An 18,474-nucleotide genomic window follows, 5' to 3' on the forward strand; every position below is an offset into this window, starting at 1 on the left:
TGTAATCACTAGTTAATAGCATAGGTATAAACATAATGCCAATTACATTGTAAAAGATTATTGTCATAATCCATTCACTACTACCTCAACTTGTTCTTTGGCTAAACACAAACATAAACCTGCTTTTTTCTGTGTTCCATTTATATTTTTTACAACATGGTTTAAATCATTATATTCTAAGTTTCAGGACCTATGTGATATATTTGCAATTTTGCCATATTCATATTTTACCTCTACTATTATTTACTTCTTATCTTTTTATATCAAATTATTTTTGTACTTGGTTTCTTCCTGAGAAATAATATCCATGAAGACAAAGGTTTTATGTATTGATTAGTTTTTTCTAATATCCACTCAAATACAGCATATTAATACTCAAATATTAGCCTACACTGCTTGTCAACATGCCAATCAAAATCATCTCACACATACCCAATGATCAATTAATTACCACTTTGAAAAAACAGGTTATGAAACCATTGTCAAATCTAAATATATTCTCTTCACACAAACATACCTCAAGTCATATGCCCATACATGTATGCACACGCTCATATACACACAAAAACATACAACTACATATACACATTCATGAAACAGACCTTTCCTTGACAATTTTGTTTTCCTTCTTGTATTTGGGTTTTATGTAGAAATTCAGAATTAACATAACAAGCCTCAATTTAAAAACAGAGAAACCATGATGGTATTAATGTAAATGACTTGATTTACAGTAAGCTTTTCTAAAAAACAGCATTTAGCAAATGAGAATTAGCATTCCTGTTGCAATTGAAATCACTAATTTGCAATTTGCTAAAGAATTAGTACTTTTACTAGCAGGTGTTAATTTGTAAATAAAATGAAATTTCATGAGATCCTTGAATTACCTAGAGTCAGGATCTTTCTACTCCAGAAATCTTCCCATGGAATGAGTTTTCATAAAAGTTATTGACAGGTTTGGAGAATAAATTCCTGTTTTTGTCATTTCTGAACTGGAGTTTGTAAGTTTTTACTTTCCCATGGAGTGATTGTGATGATATCTGTATGAGAAACATTAACCTTCAGAGGCAAACCAAGGCTTGATCTCTAAATATGAAAAAATGTTCAGTGGTGGTGCTGGCCTAGTAATATACTTCTGAAATTACCACTGACATACTGTAGACTTAAAAAGATAAATTCTTGTGTATCATCATATAATTTCACAATAAATAAAAAGAGTGTTAACTGAAGGGTAAACGAAAAGAATTTCAAAGCTGTTAGATTCAGAATAAGAACCAGATAGGGTTGTAGAGGCTAGGGAATGTGAATCTTACGAATCAATTGGTATTAGTAGGTTGGTCAGGGCTTGAGGATTCCCCTTAGCTTTTACTGTGGTTGTAATGTTCTGTGGCCACTGAGTGGCTCACTAGATGGCTGTTGAATGAAAGAATTAGAGGAAAAGGTATTTATTTGGCCTATGATAGAGTGAAATGTGCACAATTAGATGATACAACAGTTCTCCAAAGTCATAATCACACAAAAAGAATAAAAGACAAAGTAACATCCAGTTTATTAAGCTTAAGTAGTTGAGACATCTGTTTAGAACATTAAACATTAAAATAGAAAAATGCAGGTGATGATTGACATTCTTATGTGAAATTGGGTTTCCTGGTCAAAACATGTCAGCATTCATGTTCATTTCTATTGTCCTCCCCTTTCATTCACTTTACGTATGTCTTTCAAAGCCTTTTCAACTAAAGAGATTACAGTGAATTCAATGATAAACAAATTTTCTTAACTTGGTGGGTTGAGCCCTGCAACTTCCAAGAGACCTAACTGTGAAACTGTTAAGAGATTTTGCTTAGAGGAAAAATGTATAACTTTAGAGAATATTATTGTACACTAATCATCCTGATCAGACATTTGTGATATGACTTTGCAATGAAATGGTAATTTTTTCCCCAAAAAAAGCCTGACTGTAAGAATATGTATGTGCTCAGTCATGTTCGACTATTTGCAACCCATGGATTGTAGCCCGCTAGGCTCCTCTGTCCATGGGATTCTCCAGGCAAGAATACTAGAGTTAGTTGCCATTTCTTCCTCCAGGGGATCTTCCCAACCCAGGGACTGAACTTGAGTTTCCTGCTTGGCAGTCAGATTCTTTACCACTGAGCCACCTGGGAATTCTGCATTTCTGTGATAATTGATGGTTTTGACCATCTATTCATGTGATTGTTGGCAATTTATTTATGTTTGTGAAACAACAGTGAAAATATATTCCTAATTTTTATTGAGGTGTTTATCTTCTCTTTTTTGAGTTATAAGAATGATCTGTGTATTCTGGATATACTGTATATGTTTCTTCCTAATCTGTGGTCTAATCACTTTTTTCTAATGATATTTTTTTAATGAGCACAGAATTTAACTTGGTGAACGTTTTTAATCAATATTTTAGCTCAAATTTAGTGCTTTTATGTACTCTGTAAGAAACATTTGCTTACTCCAAGTTCACAATGATGTTTGCTTTGTTTTCATTTTGAAGCTTTGTTGTTTTACCTTAATCATTAGGGGTATGATTGATCTTCCTGGAAGACAAGGTTTATATTATACCTGAGAATATCCAGATTTATATTAATATTTATTGAAAAAGACTTTACTTTTACCTTTAGGTTGCCTTGCTAACTTTGTCAAAACCAGTTGGCCATATAGTTAAATATATAGAGAAATAATGTTCCATTATTAATGTTCTATGATGTTCCATTGATGAATCACTATTTTCTTCTCAAATACTTTAGTTTGATCGTAAATCTTGGAACTGAGTAATATGATACCAACAAATATGTTGTATTTTTTCAATATTGTTTTGATTACATTTTTTCATATGAATTGGATTGATTTTATAGAAATTTAAGACTCAACTGCTGAATTATTACCAAAAAAAAAAAAAATACAGCTGGCAAATTTGACTTACATTTCTTAGGTCAGAAATTCGTATTTCTTTGAATTTATAGACAAAACTGGGGAAAATTGGTATCTAAACAGTAGTGAGTCTTCTAATCTTAGTCCAAAATAATACACTTAATTGTTTTTCTTTCACAATTAGACTCAAGATACTGAGTTTCAGAAAATATACCAGAGGTGCAGTACCCTTCGCATTGTATCACTTCAGGGGATCCATGGCATATATCTGACACCACTTGTGATCAGCCTGTGTCACTTGGTTATATTAGTGGTTATCACAAGTCTCCACTGAAAACTAATATCTTTTCCCCTTCCATGCTTTGTTATTTGAGAGTTCGTTCCTAACTAAAGCCTATACTCCAGGATTGTGGGAGTGAGGCAAAAAGGAAGATTAAGTGCCACTTCTGGGAGGAGTACTATCTATAGGTATTTTTTGAAATTATTCTATAAAAATTTTGTATCTTCTCTATTCAATTATTTATATCACTATGGACTCATGTCTTTGGGGTGATAATCCAGTGGTACAGTTGAGTTCAGTTCAGTTCAGTCACTCAGTCGTGTCCGACTCTTTGTGACCCCATGAACTGCAGCACACCAGGCCTCCCTGTCCATCACCAACTCCCGGAGTTTACTCAAACTCATGTCCATAGAGTCGGTGATGCCATCCAGCCATCTCATTCTCTGTTGTCCCCTTCTTCTCCTGCCCTCAATCTTTCCCAGCATCAGGGTCTTTTCCAATGAGTAAACTCATCGCATGAGGTGGCCAAAGTATTGGAGTTTCAACTTCAGCATCAGTCCTACTGATGAACACCCAGGACTGATCTCCTTTAGGACGGACTGGTTGGATCTCCTTGCAATCCAAAGGACTCTCAAGTCTTCTCCAACACCACAGTCCAAAAGCATCAATTCTTCAGTGCTCAGCTTTCTTTATAGTCCAACTCTACATCCATACATGACCACTGGAAAAACCATAGCCTTGACCAGATGGACCTTTGTTGGCAAAGTAATGTCTCTGTTTTTTAATATGCTGTCCAGGTTGGTCATAACTTTACTTCCAAGGAGTAAGTGTCTTTTAATTTCATGGCTGCAGTCACCATCTACAGTGATTTTGGAGCCCAGAAAAATAGTCAGCCATTGTTTCCACTGTTCCCCCATCTATTTGCCATGAAGTGATGGGACCAGATGCCATGCTTTTAGTTTTCTGAATGTTGAGCTTTAAGTCAACTTTTTCACTCTCCTCTTTCACTTTCATCAAGAGGCTCTTTAGTTCTTCATCACTTTCTGTCATAAGGGTGGTGTCATCTGCATATCTGAGGTTATTGATATTTCTCCCAGCAAACTTGATTCCAGCTTGTGCTTCCTCCAGCCCAGCATTTCTCATGATATACTGCGCATATAAGTTAAATAAGCAGGGTGACAATATGCAGCCTTGACGTACTCCTTTTCCTATTTGGAACCAGTCTGTTGTTCCATGTGGTACAGTATACATTCTATTGCTACTGTTATTCCAGATTTGGCCATTGGGAGCTCCTTCAGGTTGTCTCCTGTGTCCCCTCAATTGCCCCTGTCCTTTTGTTTTCTTGAACTCTTCATAACTTTCTGTACTATTAGATGCTCTAGTCTTGTCTCCTAATTTTCCTGCCCCATCCCTAAATTTGGTTATTTATCCAAGGAGCCTTGGTCCCTTTTCTTGGAGAATTTCAAGTCCAATGGGGGAGGTGATCATTGGCTTTCCTCTTCACATCAAAGGGGCTGAATGAAGTGGAGGGAAACAGCACTATTCGGCACTCTGCTTTCCTTCTCTCCTTAGAGCAGCAAGGCCCAGTGAGGACCGAGAGTGTCAGGGTATTGACTGAAATGGCATGGGGAGGGCTGTTTGAATAGGGATGCAGTTGTCACCTTCAACGTGTCTGTGTGCTGTACCTGATTCCAAGACCTGCCATTCATCTGGCTAAACTTGTGATTGGCACATCTTGGAATGAAGTAATGTACAACAACTACAACAAAGATGGTGGTCCTGAAGGAGGAGGTATGGCTGCCTGAGTCTTTCCTTGAATCATAGCACCATGTTTAGAGTACTGGGCTGCATCAGGGGACCATTGTGCATGCCTTCTAAGGAATAAGATGCAGGGAATTAGGGCACCCTAGGAAAACCTTCATATGTATGTTCTTGAGGGTTTAAACGTTAGATAAAAAAGGGACCTGGGCATATGGACCACAACATGTGGGAAGTTACAATGCTCCTCCGTCTTACCATTGATATTTCTCTCTGCAGAACCAGATTTTCCTTTTCTTGGACTCACCTTCAATCATAATTGAAGCCGCCAAAGTCAGAGTAACCATTGTTAAGTTAGATGAAGCTCTGTCAGTCTGATATATAGTATTCAACACTTATTTATTGATTTATTATGTGTATGCTTATTCACTTACTTTTTTGTTATGTGAAAAATGGATGGGCAATGGGGAACTATACATTAGAACTCTTTTTAAAATTAATTTATTTATTTTAATTGGAGGCTAATTACTTTATAATATTGTAGTGGTTTTTGCCCTACATTGACATGAATCAGCCACGGTAGAATTCTTGATAATGATAAAATGCTTCTATTTTTCCCTTTTATTCACCTTTGGATTTCTATTCTAGACCCTGCACACAGAGGAAGACAAAGAAGATAGTAGCTGGGTAGTTGGAGACTATCTGCAGAACTGGAGAAGTGCATGGGAAGCAACTTACACATTTTATATTCTTCTATGAAAACATAGAGTCTTGAAGCTCTGTAAAGGTAAGCCTTCTTCAACCAAATTAGTGGTTATGGAAAACTAGGGATTTTGGTATCCCTGTATCTCAGGGGGCCACAGGTTTCACTCTCATTTCAATTCTTGGCAAAAATTTAGGTTGTGATCAAAGGAAATTTCTTTATCTATCTCAACATTATTACGCATGTACAAAGGCTTCCCAGGTGGCTTGGCAGTAAAGAACATGCCTGTCAATGGAGGAGACACAAAAGATGCTGTTTTGCTCCCTGAGTCAGGAAGATCCTCTGGAGAAGGCAATTGCAACCCACTCCGGTATTCTCTGTGATGCAGTCTGTTAGCGTGTTTGGCCATTAACCGAAAGGTTGGTGGTTTGAGCCCACCCAAGGATGTGTCTTTTGTGCTATAGAATGTAAAGGATTTGTAGCTCTCCCTAGGGCTTCCCTGATAGCTCAGTTGGTAAAGAGTCCACCTGCAATGCAGGAGGCCCTGGTTCAATTCCTGTGTCGGGAAGATCCCCTGCAGAAGTGATAGGCTACCCATTCCAGTATCACGACTGAGTGACTTTCACTTTCACCAGTATTCTTGACTGGAGAATCCCATGGACAGAGGAGCTTAGCAGGCTACAGTCCATGGGGTCACAAACACTTACATGACTGAGCACACATGCATGCACAACCTGTGTCTACTACTTATGATATTTTCTTTCCTGCATCACATGAGCTAAGGCTTTCTCTGCACAGTCTCACTACTCCAGATGTGCGTAGGCCAGTGACTATGACACCGTTGAAGATTGTTTTCAGATTTAATTGTGGGTTTATTTTGGAAAGGTGTGAGAGTTTATGTGTGTGTTTGTGTATAATTGTCCTGAAATGTGTAAGGATTCTTATTTGACACTGAAGTAGCCCTGGATGGTTTTCAGGAGTAATGTATGTGGAGAAAGCTGATACAAATGGTACAACCAGTTCAAACATGGCTACAGAACAGCTTCTAAATAGAAGTAATATGTTCCATGGAATATGAAAATATTACAGCTGGGCATGACCTTTGGATTTTGTCATGGATCAAGATGCCTTAGAAATGGTCTCAGTTTGTTTGAAAGTAAATCCTGAGGGAAATAACCTGTTTCAAAGGACCCATCACACAAAGAAATCCATTTCAAATATTCAAAGGAATATTTTAGAGACTTAGGTCTGTAAATAACTTCATGATTCAATATTTGAATAACCGTAGCATGTAAGGGCAGCAGAGGGAGCATATAAGAGTGAGCCTAGAGGGAAGGGATCAGTTGCTCAGTTGTGTCTGACTCTTTGCAACCCCAGTGACTGCTGCACGCCAGGCTTCCCTGTCCATCACCAATTCCTGGAGCTTGCTCAAACTCATGTTCATTGAGTCAGTGATGCCATTCAACCATCTCATCCTCTGTCGCCCCCTTCTCCTCCTGCCTTCACTCTTTCCTAGCATCAGGGTCTTTTCCAATGAGTCAATTCTTCTCATCAGTTGGCCAGCGTATTGGAGTTTCAGCTTCAGCATAAGTCCTTCCAATGTATATTCAGGACTGATTTCCTTTAGGATTGACTACTTTGATCTCCTTGCAGTCCAGGGGACTCTTGAGAGTCTTCTCCAACACCACAGTTCAAAAGCATCAATTCTTCACCGCTCAGTTTTCTTTATGGTCCGACTCTCATATCCATACATAACCACTGGAAAAACCTTAGCTTTGACTCAGTGGACCTTTGTCAGCAAAGTAATGGTAGGAAATGAATTTCTCAAGAGTGAGGAAACCAATGTGAATGTGTATTAAGAATGATTCTGTGTACAGCAAAGGGATTCAGACACATAAACATACATGTACACACACACACACATATATATATATATATATATATCTTTTCTGTTATAGCTACTTACATGGTATTGATTACAGTTCCCTCTGCCATACCGTAGATCCTTGTATATATCTTTTATATTTGATAGTTTGTATCTGTTAATCCCCAAATCCTCAAATTTATCTCTCCCCCTAATTTGGTTCTTGTGTACACCAAGGTCAACAATGAAAGTTAGATTCAACAGTTGGCTTGGGAGGTAGAGTAGGTGCTCTTTTGTCTCACAAAGAGAAGAGGACCAGTCAGCCTAGGGTCTTGGCAACCTGTGAATATAGTATTTTTGTCTTCTGGTCTCCACTAGAACCGAAATACTCAAGTACAGTTGGGTCAGTACTCAACTGCCCACTTCAGGAACTCTCTGAATTCTCACTCTGCTGCTGCTCTAGATAAGCACAAAGGGATGCAGCTGTTTTTGTCTTTTTTTTCTTTGTTCACCAGGCAAGAACATCCTCCGTGTTCCATTATACTTATATAAAGAAGCTCGACTGGAGGACATGGCTGAGGTAGAAATAAGTACCAGCCAAAAGACTGTCAGAGCTGAAAGAGGTGACAAGGATTGTGCCCATAACAAACCCCTTATCACAGACCAGATACTTGGGTTATAGATGGCTCAGATATATTTACTGAAGATGTGAAAGTTCTAACATTTTTGTGAAATGGGAACTATTGAAAGTAAAAAAAAAAGACCTGGGAAACTCCAGTTTATATGTCCCCTTCCCTAAGTCTTCCCCCGCCCCCACCATAGCAAGTGACAGGTGGAAGTGTGTTTCCAAACCCTCTTTCCTCTCTCTCTGAAGACTTGGCATAAGATGACTCATTCTTTTAGACTGTGGCTGGTCTGTGGTCTCCTTTCACCTTAACATGCTCTCTTTCATCTTCTATCAGGTTCAGTAGGTCATCAAAAATCAGAGTCCTTGGCGCCTGTGTCACAGAATGGAAAATTGGAAAAATATATTATCAACATCCAAACTTTTTGATCAAGGGTTGAGATAATCTAAAGCTGAGAGGAGGAAAAGATATATCTAGGACTTCACCTCATGTCTCTCTTAGCATTGAAGAGCTATATATTAAATGGTTAGTTTCTTTTCAAGAGACACAAGAGATGGGATTTCTGCCCTCTCAGTATTTGCACCCCTGACTGATGTCCCCTTTGCTTCCTGAGGGTTTTACTGTGCTTTCACTACTGTGGATTTGAAATGAAGGAATTTGGGGGGACAATGGAGTATGGGGATATTTTAAATATTTTTTTCTTGTTTTGTTTGGGTTTACTTTGGGGGAAACAGATATTTTCAATACTTAGTTCGTAACAACTTGAAAGATAACATGTTAGAGTAAAGATATCTCCTAAATGAGGAAGGAAAACCAGGAAGGGGCTCATTCTCTTTGGGGCATGAGAAACCTCCAAGGGTACACAGAGGAAGTGAGGGGAAACTTATTCAGGTAGAGATGGAACTTGTCAGGCAGTATGTTTTTATGGAAAATGATGGCTATCACACTGTGGCCGTCAGTATTGGGTAGATATTAGTAGAGCTATATTGATGTAAGGTGGACTGGGCAGAGGGGCCACCTTGAGCCATGCTATGTGCACTGCCCTATTTAGGAAGATGCCATTGACACGTGTGCCTTTCTGCATAGAGTAAAGCTCAACAAGTATACCTTGGTTGGTGGCTTAAATCCCTGAGAAAAATTTGTTCCAAGTAAGTCATTCATGAGTCTATAACCCTTTATTATAAAGAGATATGGCCACAGAGAAGGAGGCATGCCCAGGGATATAACCCTACCAAAATTCTGCTATGAAAAATTCCCTGATTTAGACAGTATCAAGACTCTGTTAATATGATGCTCTCCATACTCGGCAGTGTAATGCCACTCCGTCTTCATAGAAGGAACAGTGTTCCCTGGTGGGCTGTCTATGAAAATTTCACCATAGTTTTAGGTCCTATATACCGCAGGACATCTGAAAACCCAAGGCTGGACATTAATGTGGCAGCTGAGGCTAGATGGAAGGAATATTCACTGATTTTTCAGTTTAAAAATTTCCAAGCACATACAGCACGCCAGTCCTCATGTGAGGTACTGTAAATATAGTAGGAGAACAGGAGAGGCAAAACTTCAAGAAGCACTTAGTATAAATATACAATAGCTAGTAAAAAAAAAAAAAAAAAAAAAAAAGAATGTGAACTGTGCACAACAGCCCAAAGTACTCTGACCGACAGTAAAGTGTATTGAGGATTGGACAGTGCTCCAGAAATAAGTCATGGTCATTTCAAAGACAGTGATCAGGGAAGGTTTCTCTGAGAAGACACTGAGTAAAGTCCTGTGTTATGAAGGGAGGGAATCAATCCCTAATTTCTCAGTGCTCCAAGACTTCATTTCTGCCTTAGTGTTGGAGCTAATCCCAGTTTTTCCTGTTGATCTTTTCTCACTGTCCAGTTTCACCTCCAACACACATAGTTCTACCCTGGCCCAAGGGATTTTGTGGTGCAAATTCATGGAAATACTGAGATACTTTGGTTAAAGAAGTGGAAAAGAAAGGGGATCCAACAAAGAACCTGTCAAGTTGGATGATATATCTCCATGACGGAAGAATAGGAGTTGATGGAAATAAGAAAAAAAATTAACTGCTGCCATGATACTTTATGTAGAGGGGATATCACTTCTCTGGGAGGTTTCCAAAAATCACCAGCAAGAAATTGAGTATATTTTTTAAAAGGGAAGAAAAGACATTGAAGACATTTGAAAATGATGCTTTTGCTGGTACTGATTATCCTTGAATGTGAGAAACCCAGATCAGAGACTGAGACTGAGTTTCTTGTCTCAAAGGAGTTGCAGCTGCCTGTAAAACTAATAGTACATGTGCACAAGTATTGTCTGCGAGACTTAATTTTACTTTCTACCCTCTGCCAACTTAAAACCGGTGCATGGCTACTATGGCTGTTTCTTGTGCTTCTGCATTCCTGCTAGATTAAATTGAGGACAACCTAGTGCAAGACAACATGGTGGTAAGAGAGAAGGCTGAGTTGAACAACAGACTGCAGTCCAGCTCTCTGATGACAGAGCTCAACACATCTGCAGTGTCAATAGGAAATTGGGCCCTCTCTATTATGATTTCCTTTCTCTCTTATAGGAAATAGAGGGGAAAATAGTGTTTCCTCATTTTGGGTAATCTGCACAGAGAGAACAGAGACACAAAGTGGCCAGTGGTCCTTAAGACACAGCTGGGAAGAGGAGCATTGGGATGAATAATGTTGAGAGGAGTTAAAGTCTTCTTGAAAATACTGGTAGAGTTGGTCTCCATATTCATGGATTGCACATGCACAGATCCAATCAAGCACAATGAAAAATATTTGAAAAAATTCACAAAGTTCCAGAAGGCAAAACTTGATTTTACTGAGGACCAGTAGCTATTTATATAGCATTTATAGTGTACTTACTATTATGTACATAGCACTTACATTGTATGAGGTATTATACATAATATAATTTAAAGTATACAAGATCATACTAAGAGAAGTTAGAAAGAGAAAGACAAAAACCATATGCTATCACTTGTATGTGGAATTTAAAATATGACACAAATTAACATATCTATGAACCAAAAACAGACTCAAAGACAGAGTATAAACTTGTGGTTGCCAAGAGGGAGGGGGTTGAAGGAAGAATGGATTGGGAATTTGGAGTTAGCAGATGCAAACTATTATATATAGAATAGATAGCATCAGGTGACTCAGTGGTAAAGAATTCGCCTGCCAATGCAGGAGCCATAGGAGATACAGGTTCGATCCCTGGGTCAGGAAGATCCCCTGCAGGAGGAAATGGCAACCCACTCCAGTATTCTTGCCTGGAAAATTCCATGGTCAGAAAAAGCCTAGCGGGCTATAGTCCATGGGGTTGCAAAGAGTCAGACATGACAGAGCATGCCCCCACCACCATGCAGATAACAAGGTCCTACTGTATAGCAAAGGGAACTATATTCAATATCCTATAGTAAACTATAATGGAAAAGAATATGAAAAAGAACATATATACTTATAACTGAATCTCTTTGCTGTACACCACAAACTAACACAGCACTGTGAATCAAGTATACTTCAATTAAGAAAAAAGTAAAGTATATGAGAAAGTATGCATAGGTTATATGCAAAAACCCTGCCATTTTACATAAGGGGCTTGAGCATCCTCCGATGCTGGTATCTGTTGGGGATACTGGATACCAAGGGATGACTGTACTTTTTGGGAAAATGTGGAACTTCTTGTGGTTACTATAGTAATATAGACCAGGTATTTTCCCTATTAAATAAGGAAGATTTCAAGACTTTCAGACATCAAGACAGTTTCCTTTATCTGTCTTGATTATTGTTTCAATAAAAATTTATAAACTAGATATAATTTTCCCATACTTGTCCACCTACCTATTTGAAAGATCTTCAGCCACTATTTTCAAAAAAGAATAACAAAACAAACAAACAAAAAAAGAACAAAACTCAAGTTTTAGACTGACATCTTCTCACCTGTACTGCCAGCATTTTCAGGTGTGTGTGTGTGTGTATACAATTTAACATTTCAGTGTATGCACAATACTATAGCTTCTTTTTAGTGAACACTTATGCAAGTTTAGATGAATGTGAAATTTGTATAACAGTGACAAAATTCAAGATATAGAATAGTTTTCACCATGTAAAAAAAAAAAAAAATCTTACCAACTTATAGAGTAAGAACTTCCCATAATTCCCAGAGTCTAGAATCCATTCACCATATTTGTTTCCCTGTATTTTGGTGTCCTAGGCTTAGTCTTTCCAGAGAAACACAGGCACGTAATAGCATGTGTCTAAGATTTAAAGAAATGGAAAAACATGCTCAAGGAAAAGGCTCAGAAAACCCAGATCCTGAGAGGGATATAAGGGCATCCTTAGGTCCCAAGTTCCTATCTGTTTTGTACATCATTCTCAATAAGTAAAAATTTTACTCCAGAGTCTGAAAAAAAAGGGGATTTCTATTCTTTCCATAGCAACAATAAACAATCTCCACCCCCCCCACCACTTTGTTTTTAGGATTTTGTATGTTTTAAGTGCTTATTTTGTAATTCTAGAGTTGAGGTAAGAAGCTCAGGTAGAGGGCCTCAGATATTTGAGAGATAAAGTTGGGGTTGATGTGATAGTGTGTATTCTCTGCCTAAGTGGATGTGAGGAATGTAAACTGCTTGTTAGTACCTCATTATATTAATAAGTAGTAAAAAAGGCTAAGATAATGCATGCAAGGATATTTCTTCCATGAGCAAAAAAACCTAGGAGAAAGGTTTAAAGGTTTTCAGTTCTGAAAATTGTCACATAAAACCTGCAACATGGGAGATCATTGCACTCAGGAGGGTTGGATGAAAAAGACAGCGAGGTGGGTGCTCTACAGGTCCCTTGGACAAAAATCTGTGGCCACTCACTGCCTGAAAACATTGAGTGTTTGTTTCAGAAGAGCATGAGTGAATCTTTAGGCAAGGTTTAGACATTTAGAATGATATCTAGACATTCTTTGTGTGACCATTCTACAAATGACTAGTAAAACTGATCATAGTACTTTATGGCTTAATTTTGTGTTTTTGCTTCATTTTTTGTCTTTTGTTTTATTTCTTCACAAGTGTTTTTGGAGATAAAATTTTGGATATTTTATATGTGGGGTTTGGATATAAATTTTTTAAAAATACATTTACTGATTTTCATTTTGAGTCTTTGGTTATTTGGTTGTTGTTGATTTGCCTGATCTACAAATAACTGGGATAATAAACAACCCCATGTCCCAAGGCCCGCTCTGATTTTCAGAGAATACCATAGGCAGAATTTTGTTCTTAGGGCACTGATCCTGAAAAATAAGCATTTAAAAATCAGCATAAAATAAGGGTCTCTCCTTATGGTGAATGAGTTTATGGGTTTTGAAAAATACATATAGACATATAGTACTGTGTCTACCAATGTCGTCTTGATTTTCTGCCTGGATGATCTATCCATTGATGTAAATGGGGCTTTAAAGTCCCTATTATTATTGTATTATTGCCATTCCTAGTTGGATTTTGCCCTTTCCTATGAATTCTTTTTCACATAGAGAATGCTCTTTAAGATTTCTTTTAGATTAGTAAAGTTACTAAAGTATTTAATATACTAACGTATTGATGAACTCTTTTAACTTTTGTTCATCCTAGAAGTTCTTTATATCTCCTTTGATTCTAAATGAGAATCCTGCTCGGTCATGTATCCCAGGTTGCAGGTTTTTTCCTTTCAGCACTTCGAATGTGTCATGCCACTCCCTTTGGTTTTCAAAGTTTCTGCAGAAAAATAAGCCGAGTGCCTTATGAGCATCACTTATATATGACTATTTTTCTCTTGTTGCTTTTAGAATTCTATCTAACTTTTGCCATTTTAATCATGTTATGTCTTGGTGTGGATTTGTTTGGGTCCATTTCTTTGGTACCCTTTGTGCTTCCTGTACTTGAATATCTGTTTCCTTCTTCAGAGTCGGGAAGTTTTTAGCTGTGATTTCATCCGATATGTTTTTGATCCCCTTCTCTCTCTTTTCTCCTTCTGGGACTGCAAATGTTGTTATGCTTAATGTTATTGGAGCACAGCCTGTAGTGTTGTGACTGCTGTCAGAGTTTAGGGTTGCTTCTAATACACTGCTTGAGTCAGCACTAAAAATGCCTGCCGTCGTCCCACCCAGGCTTACCCTGGGAGCTCTGAGTCTTCTTCCTGGTCATGGTCTTGTTCTACCCAGATCCAGTGCTCAGCTGTGACATGGAGTGAGCGGGGCTGGTGCATGTGCTCACCCAACCCTGGGGTGTGTGGTGAGCTGGTTGTGGAAAACCAAGCAGCTGCTAGAGCAGATATGCATGTTTGATGAGATGTACATCTTGGTATACATGTCATCATAACTTCCTCTGCTTCTCAAATTATTGTTTATTTCTTTGCAAATATAATGTTTACTTTAAAGCATTTGTTAGTATGATATTTGGAATCTGTCACAGGAATTTTCTTTTGCCTGCTTTTCTTCTGTGTGTGGAATATTTTTTTCCTTTCTTTTCATAATTTCAGTTAAAGGATGATTAATTGTAGCAACTCTGGATGATGATCACCCCTTCCCTGGGATTGTTTTGTTGTTGTTGTTTTCTGCTTCTATATTTATTGACTTGGCAATACCGTGTCAGTGAAGTTTTGCCTACAACATGAAACAGTTTGGGTTTATCCTATCAGAGCCCAAGTTTTGTTATCCACAGTAATTCTGAGAAGACAGTGGTTTTAGTGGAACTTTCTTTGAGTCTCTTCCTAATCTCTTTGTCAAACTGTCTGCCTTCATATATATCACACCCAGCCTTTAGACTTCCTAATTGCAGACAGATTATTGTGTAGTTTTCAAAATGCTATAGGCAAAAATTGGTCCAGAGTTTAAATAGTTTAGACCCTTTGGCACAGATAGTTCTGAGGCAAGTCTTTGAGGTTTGTTTAGATACTGTGAGGACTTTTTATTAGCTATCTGTACCGTTGTTTCTCCCTGGTAAACAAACTGGACTATTTTTCAACTTATTACTCTCAGATTACTACAAGCTCATTGTATTTACTGACCACTAAAGTCTATATTGTTTTTGAGAATGTGGTTAGGTTTGACATTCCATTCACTCTGTTACAAATAGTCTTGTCCCTTAGGGAGAGTGTTAATATTCTATTATTCAGGCAGCCTCTCACACTGGGCAAAAATAAGAGAATCACTAATCTGGAGCTGGCACTAAAGGCAGATCTACTCTCAGAGTGACATTTCTGCTTTACAAGTAGGATGCTTATCAGTGTCAGTAGATTTTGTTTTTCTCTGGTTGCCTCATGTGATGTGGAACCTAAACCCAATGATCAATCCAGGGCAAAGTATACTAGAGATCCAGTATTTTTAAGTGCTGCACCTGCAGTGGATATCATAGTAGGCTCTATCATAGGAGGCTGAGTGGTGGAAGTGTCCCTGAACTCTCACCACATGTACCTTGTATTTAGCCTCTGAAACATTAAGCTGGTTTTGTGGAATGGATAAGAAATGCTGGAGGGTTGCAACTTCCACAAATACACTGTAGCTCTTGAGTGGGAGCTAGACCTAGAGAGAACCCATTTTGTAGGCCACAGTCACTTTAAATACTAAAACCCCAGCCTCTGGCATCCATTTACCTTATCTGTGTACCTGTATTGTGTCTTAGGAACAAGACAGGGAAATGCAAGCACCATATAATTTATCTCAGAATGGAAATAATGCAATAATATGCTCTAAACAATCTTGTTTCAGATAATCACCCAGAAAATGGAAGAGCTGAAGGAATATAAGGGCATTTTCAGGTGTCAAGTATATTTTACATCTTGTAGATCACTCAATTTAGCAAAATGGACTTTCTGTCCCCTGGGGTCTGAAGATGAAAAGGGATTTCTACTTTCTCTATCTCACCACCTACTGTTTATTCTCTCTTTATTTACATCTAGGATAAGATATACTTTTCCTGATTATTATCTTTCACTGAATTTGAGGTAGAAAACTCGAGTAGAGGGACTCATATCCAGTGAGTCAAATATGGGTTGGTGACTTGAAGTATATTTGCTGCTTAAATAATAGACCTGGGGAATGCAAACTTCTTTGTAATGGGAACAAGACAGTGGGAAAAGAAAAAGCATAAGGCATGCAAAGATATTTCTTCTATAAGAAACAGAACCTAACAGTAAGAATTAATATTTAGCAGTTCTGAAAAACTATGAAAGCTCTAGCATGTGGGTAGATTCCACCCAGGAGGAAAATATGGGAAGGACAGTGGAGTTGGTGCTATAGAGATCCTAAGTACAAATCCCACTGATCACTCACAGCCTGAAAACACTAAGGATTTGCTTCAAAGGTGCATTAGTGGGTGTTTAGGCAGGGCTGTCATCTCTAGACATGCTGTGTGTGGTACCCTACTGCAGAGAGTGGCAATCAAGTATAATTAAAAATGATTGGTATCTCTGCTGGTGAAGTAACACATGACATGTGTGACATATGTGATGACACTGTGGGTGCACTGAGAGTGGTTAGTTACTTGTGGGGGAAGATTTCCCTAGACTGCAAGAATACCACTTTCACATACCTTCCATACCTGTACTGGACTACTTCAGAGCACTCTTTTAGGTGCCTTCTCAGAGGAAGGGACACAGAATATAAGGTGCCTTAAAAGCATCCCATTGAGTTCTGAGACTCACATCCATTTTTCTAAAGTTACTTGATTGAAATAGGAGCAAGGCTTTCTGTGCTATTATGTTGTTCCATTATGCCTGAAAAGTATTGTTCCTTTTGCAGAACCCATTCCCTACTCCAACCAACAGATATGTTGAGCTATTCTCATCTATTAGCTTCCTTCCCCTTTTAAGGCTTTTCCTTAACTTTCTGAAGCTCAAAATTTTTTTCATCTTGGGTATGTGTGCGTGCATGCTCAGTTGCTCAGTCATGTCCAATTTTTTGAGACTCCATGAACTGTAGCCCACCAGGCTCCTCTGTTAATGGGATTTCCCAGGCAAGAATACTGGAGTGGGTGACCATTCCCTTTTCCAGGGGATCTTCCTGACTCAGGGATCGAATCCATGTCTCCTGCATTGACAGGCAGGTTCTTTACCACTAGCGCCACCTGGGAAGCCCAACCATAGAGATATCTTCCTTTCTTTCTCTCTCCCTCCATCCCTCCCTCCTCCCTCCCTACCTCTCTTTCTTTCTACATGTGTCTAAAACATGATCATTCTTTTGAGAGAATGTTTGAATCCTATGTAAGTCACCAATTTATTATTCACCTGGGAAGCCCAACCATAGAGATATTTTCCTTTCTTTCTCTCTCCCTCCATCCCTCCCTCCTCCCTCCCTACCTCTCTTTCTTTCTACATGTGTCTAAAACATGATCATTCTTTTGAGAGAATGTTTGAATCCTATGTAAGTCACCAATTTATTAGGGTTTGTACATCACACTGGGAAAATTGTACTCTTTGATAGTATTTTTTTGTTGTTGTTGTCACTTAAAAAAGGACTCACATATCCTTAGTATTTCTCTTTCTTTCCTTTGGTGTCCCTTCCTAATGCAATGAGGAAAGAGTAAAAAGAGAAGGGAGGAAAGAGAGAGAGGAGTTAAGAATAATTAGATCAATACTCCATTTCGTTTTCTTATTGTGCAGGGTACTTGTCACAGGTGAAGGATATCTAGGTTTTTTCTAGTGTTTAGCAATTTTGAATAAGGCTACTCTTTTTTTTTTTTTTTCCAGTGGGTTTTGTCATACATTGATGTGAATCAGCCATAGAGTTATACGAATTCCCCATCCCGGTCTCCCATCCCACCTCCCTCTCCACCCGATTCCTCTGGATCTTTCCAGCCCAACAGGCCCGAGCACTTGACTCATGCCTCCCACCTGGGCTGGTGGTCTGTTTCACCACAGATAATATACATGCTGTTCTTTCGAAACATCCCACCCTCCCCTTCTCCCACAGAGTTCAAAAGTCTGTTCTGTACTTCTGCGTCTCTTCTTCTGCCCTGCATATAGGGCCATCGTTACCATCTTTCTAAATTCCCTATATATGTGTTAGTATACTGTAATGTTCTTTATCTTTCTGGCTCACCTCACTCTGTATAATGGGCTCCAGTTTCATCCATCTCATTAGAACTGAGGAATCCAGATCTGAAAGAGACACGTGCACCCCAATGTTCATCGCAGCACTGTTTATAATAGCCAGGACATGGAAGCAACCTAGATGCCCATCAGCAGATGAATGGATAAGGAAGCTGTGGTACATATACACCATGGAATATTACTCAGCCGTTAAAAAGAATTCATTTGAATCAGTTCTAATGAGAAGGCTACTCTTTATTTGTGTATAAATGTGC

Source organism: Muntiacus reevesi, chromosome X (assembly GCF_963930625.1).
Source record: "Muntiacus reevesi chromosome X, mMunRee1.1, whole genome shotgun sequence".
Lineage (NCBI taxonomy): Eukaryota > Metazoa > Chordata > Mammalia > Artiodactyla > Cervidae > Muntiacus > Muntiacus reevesi.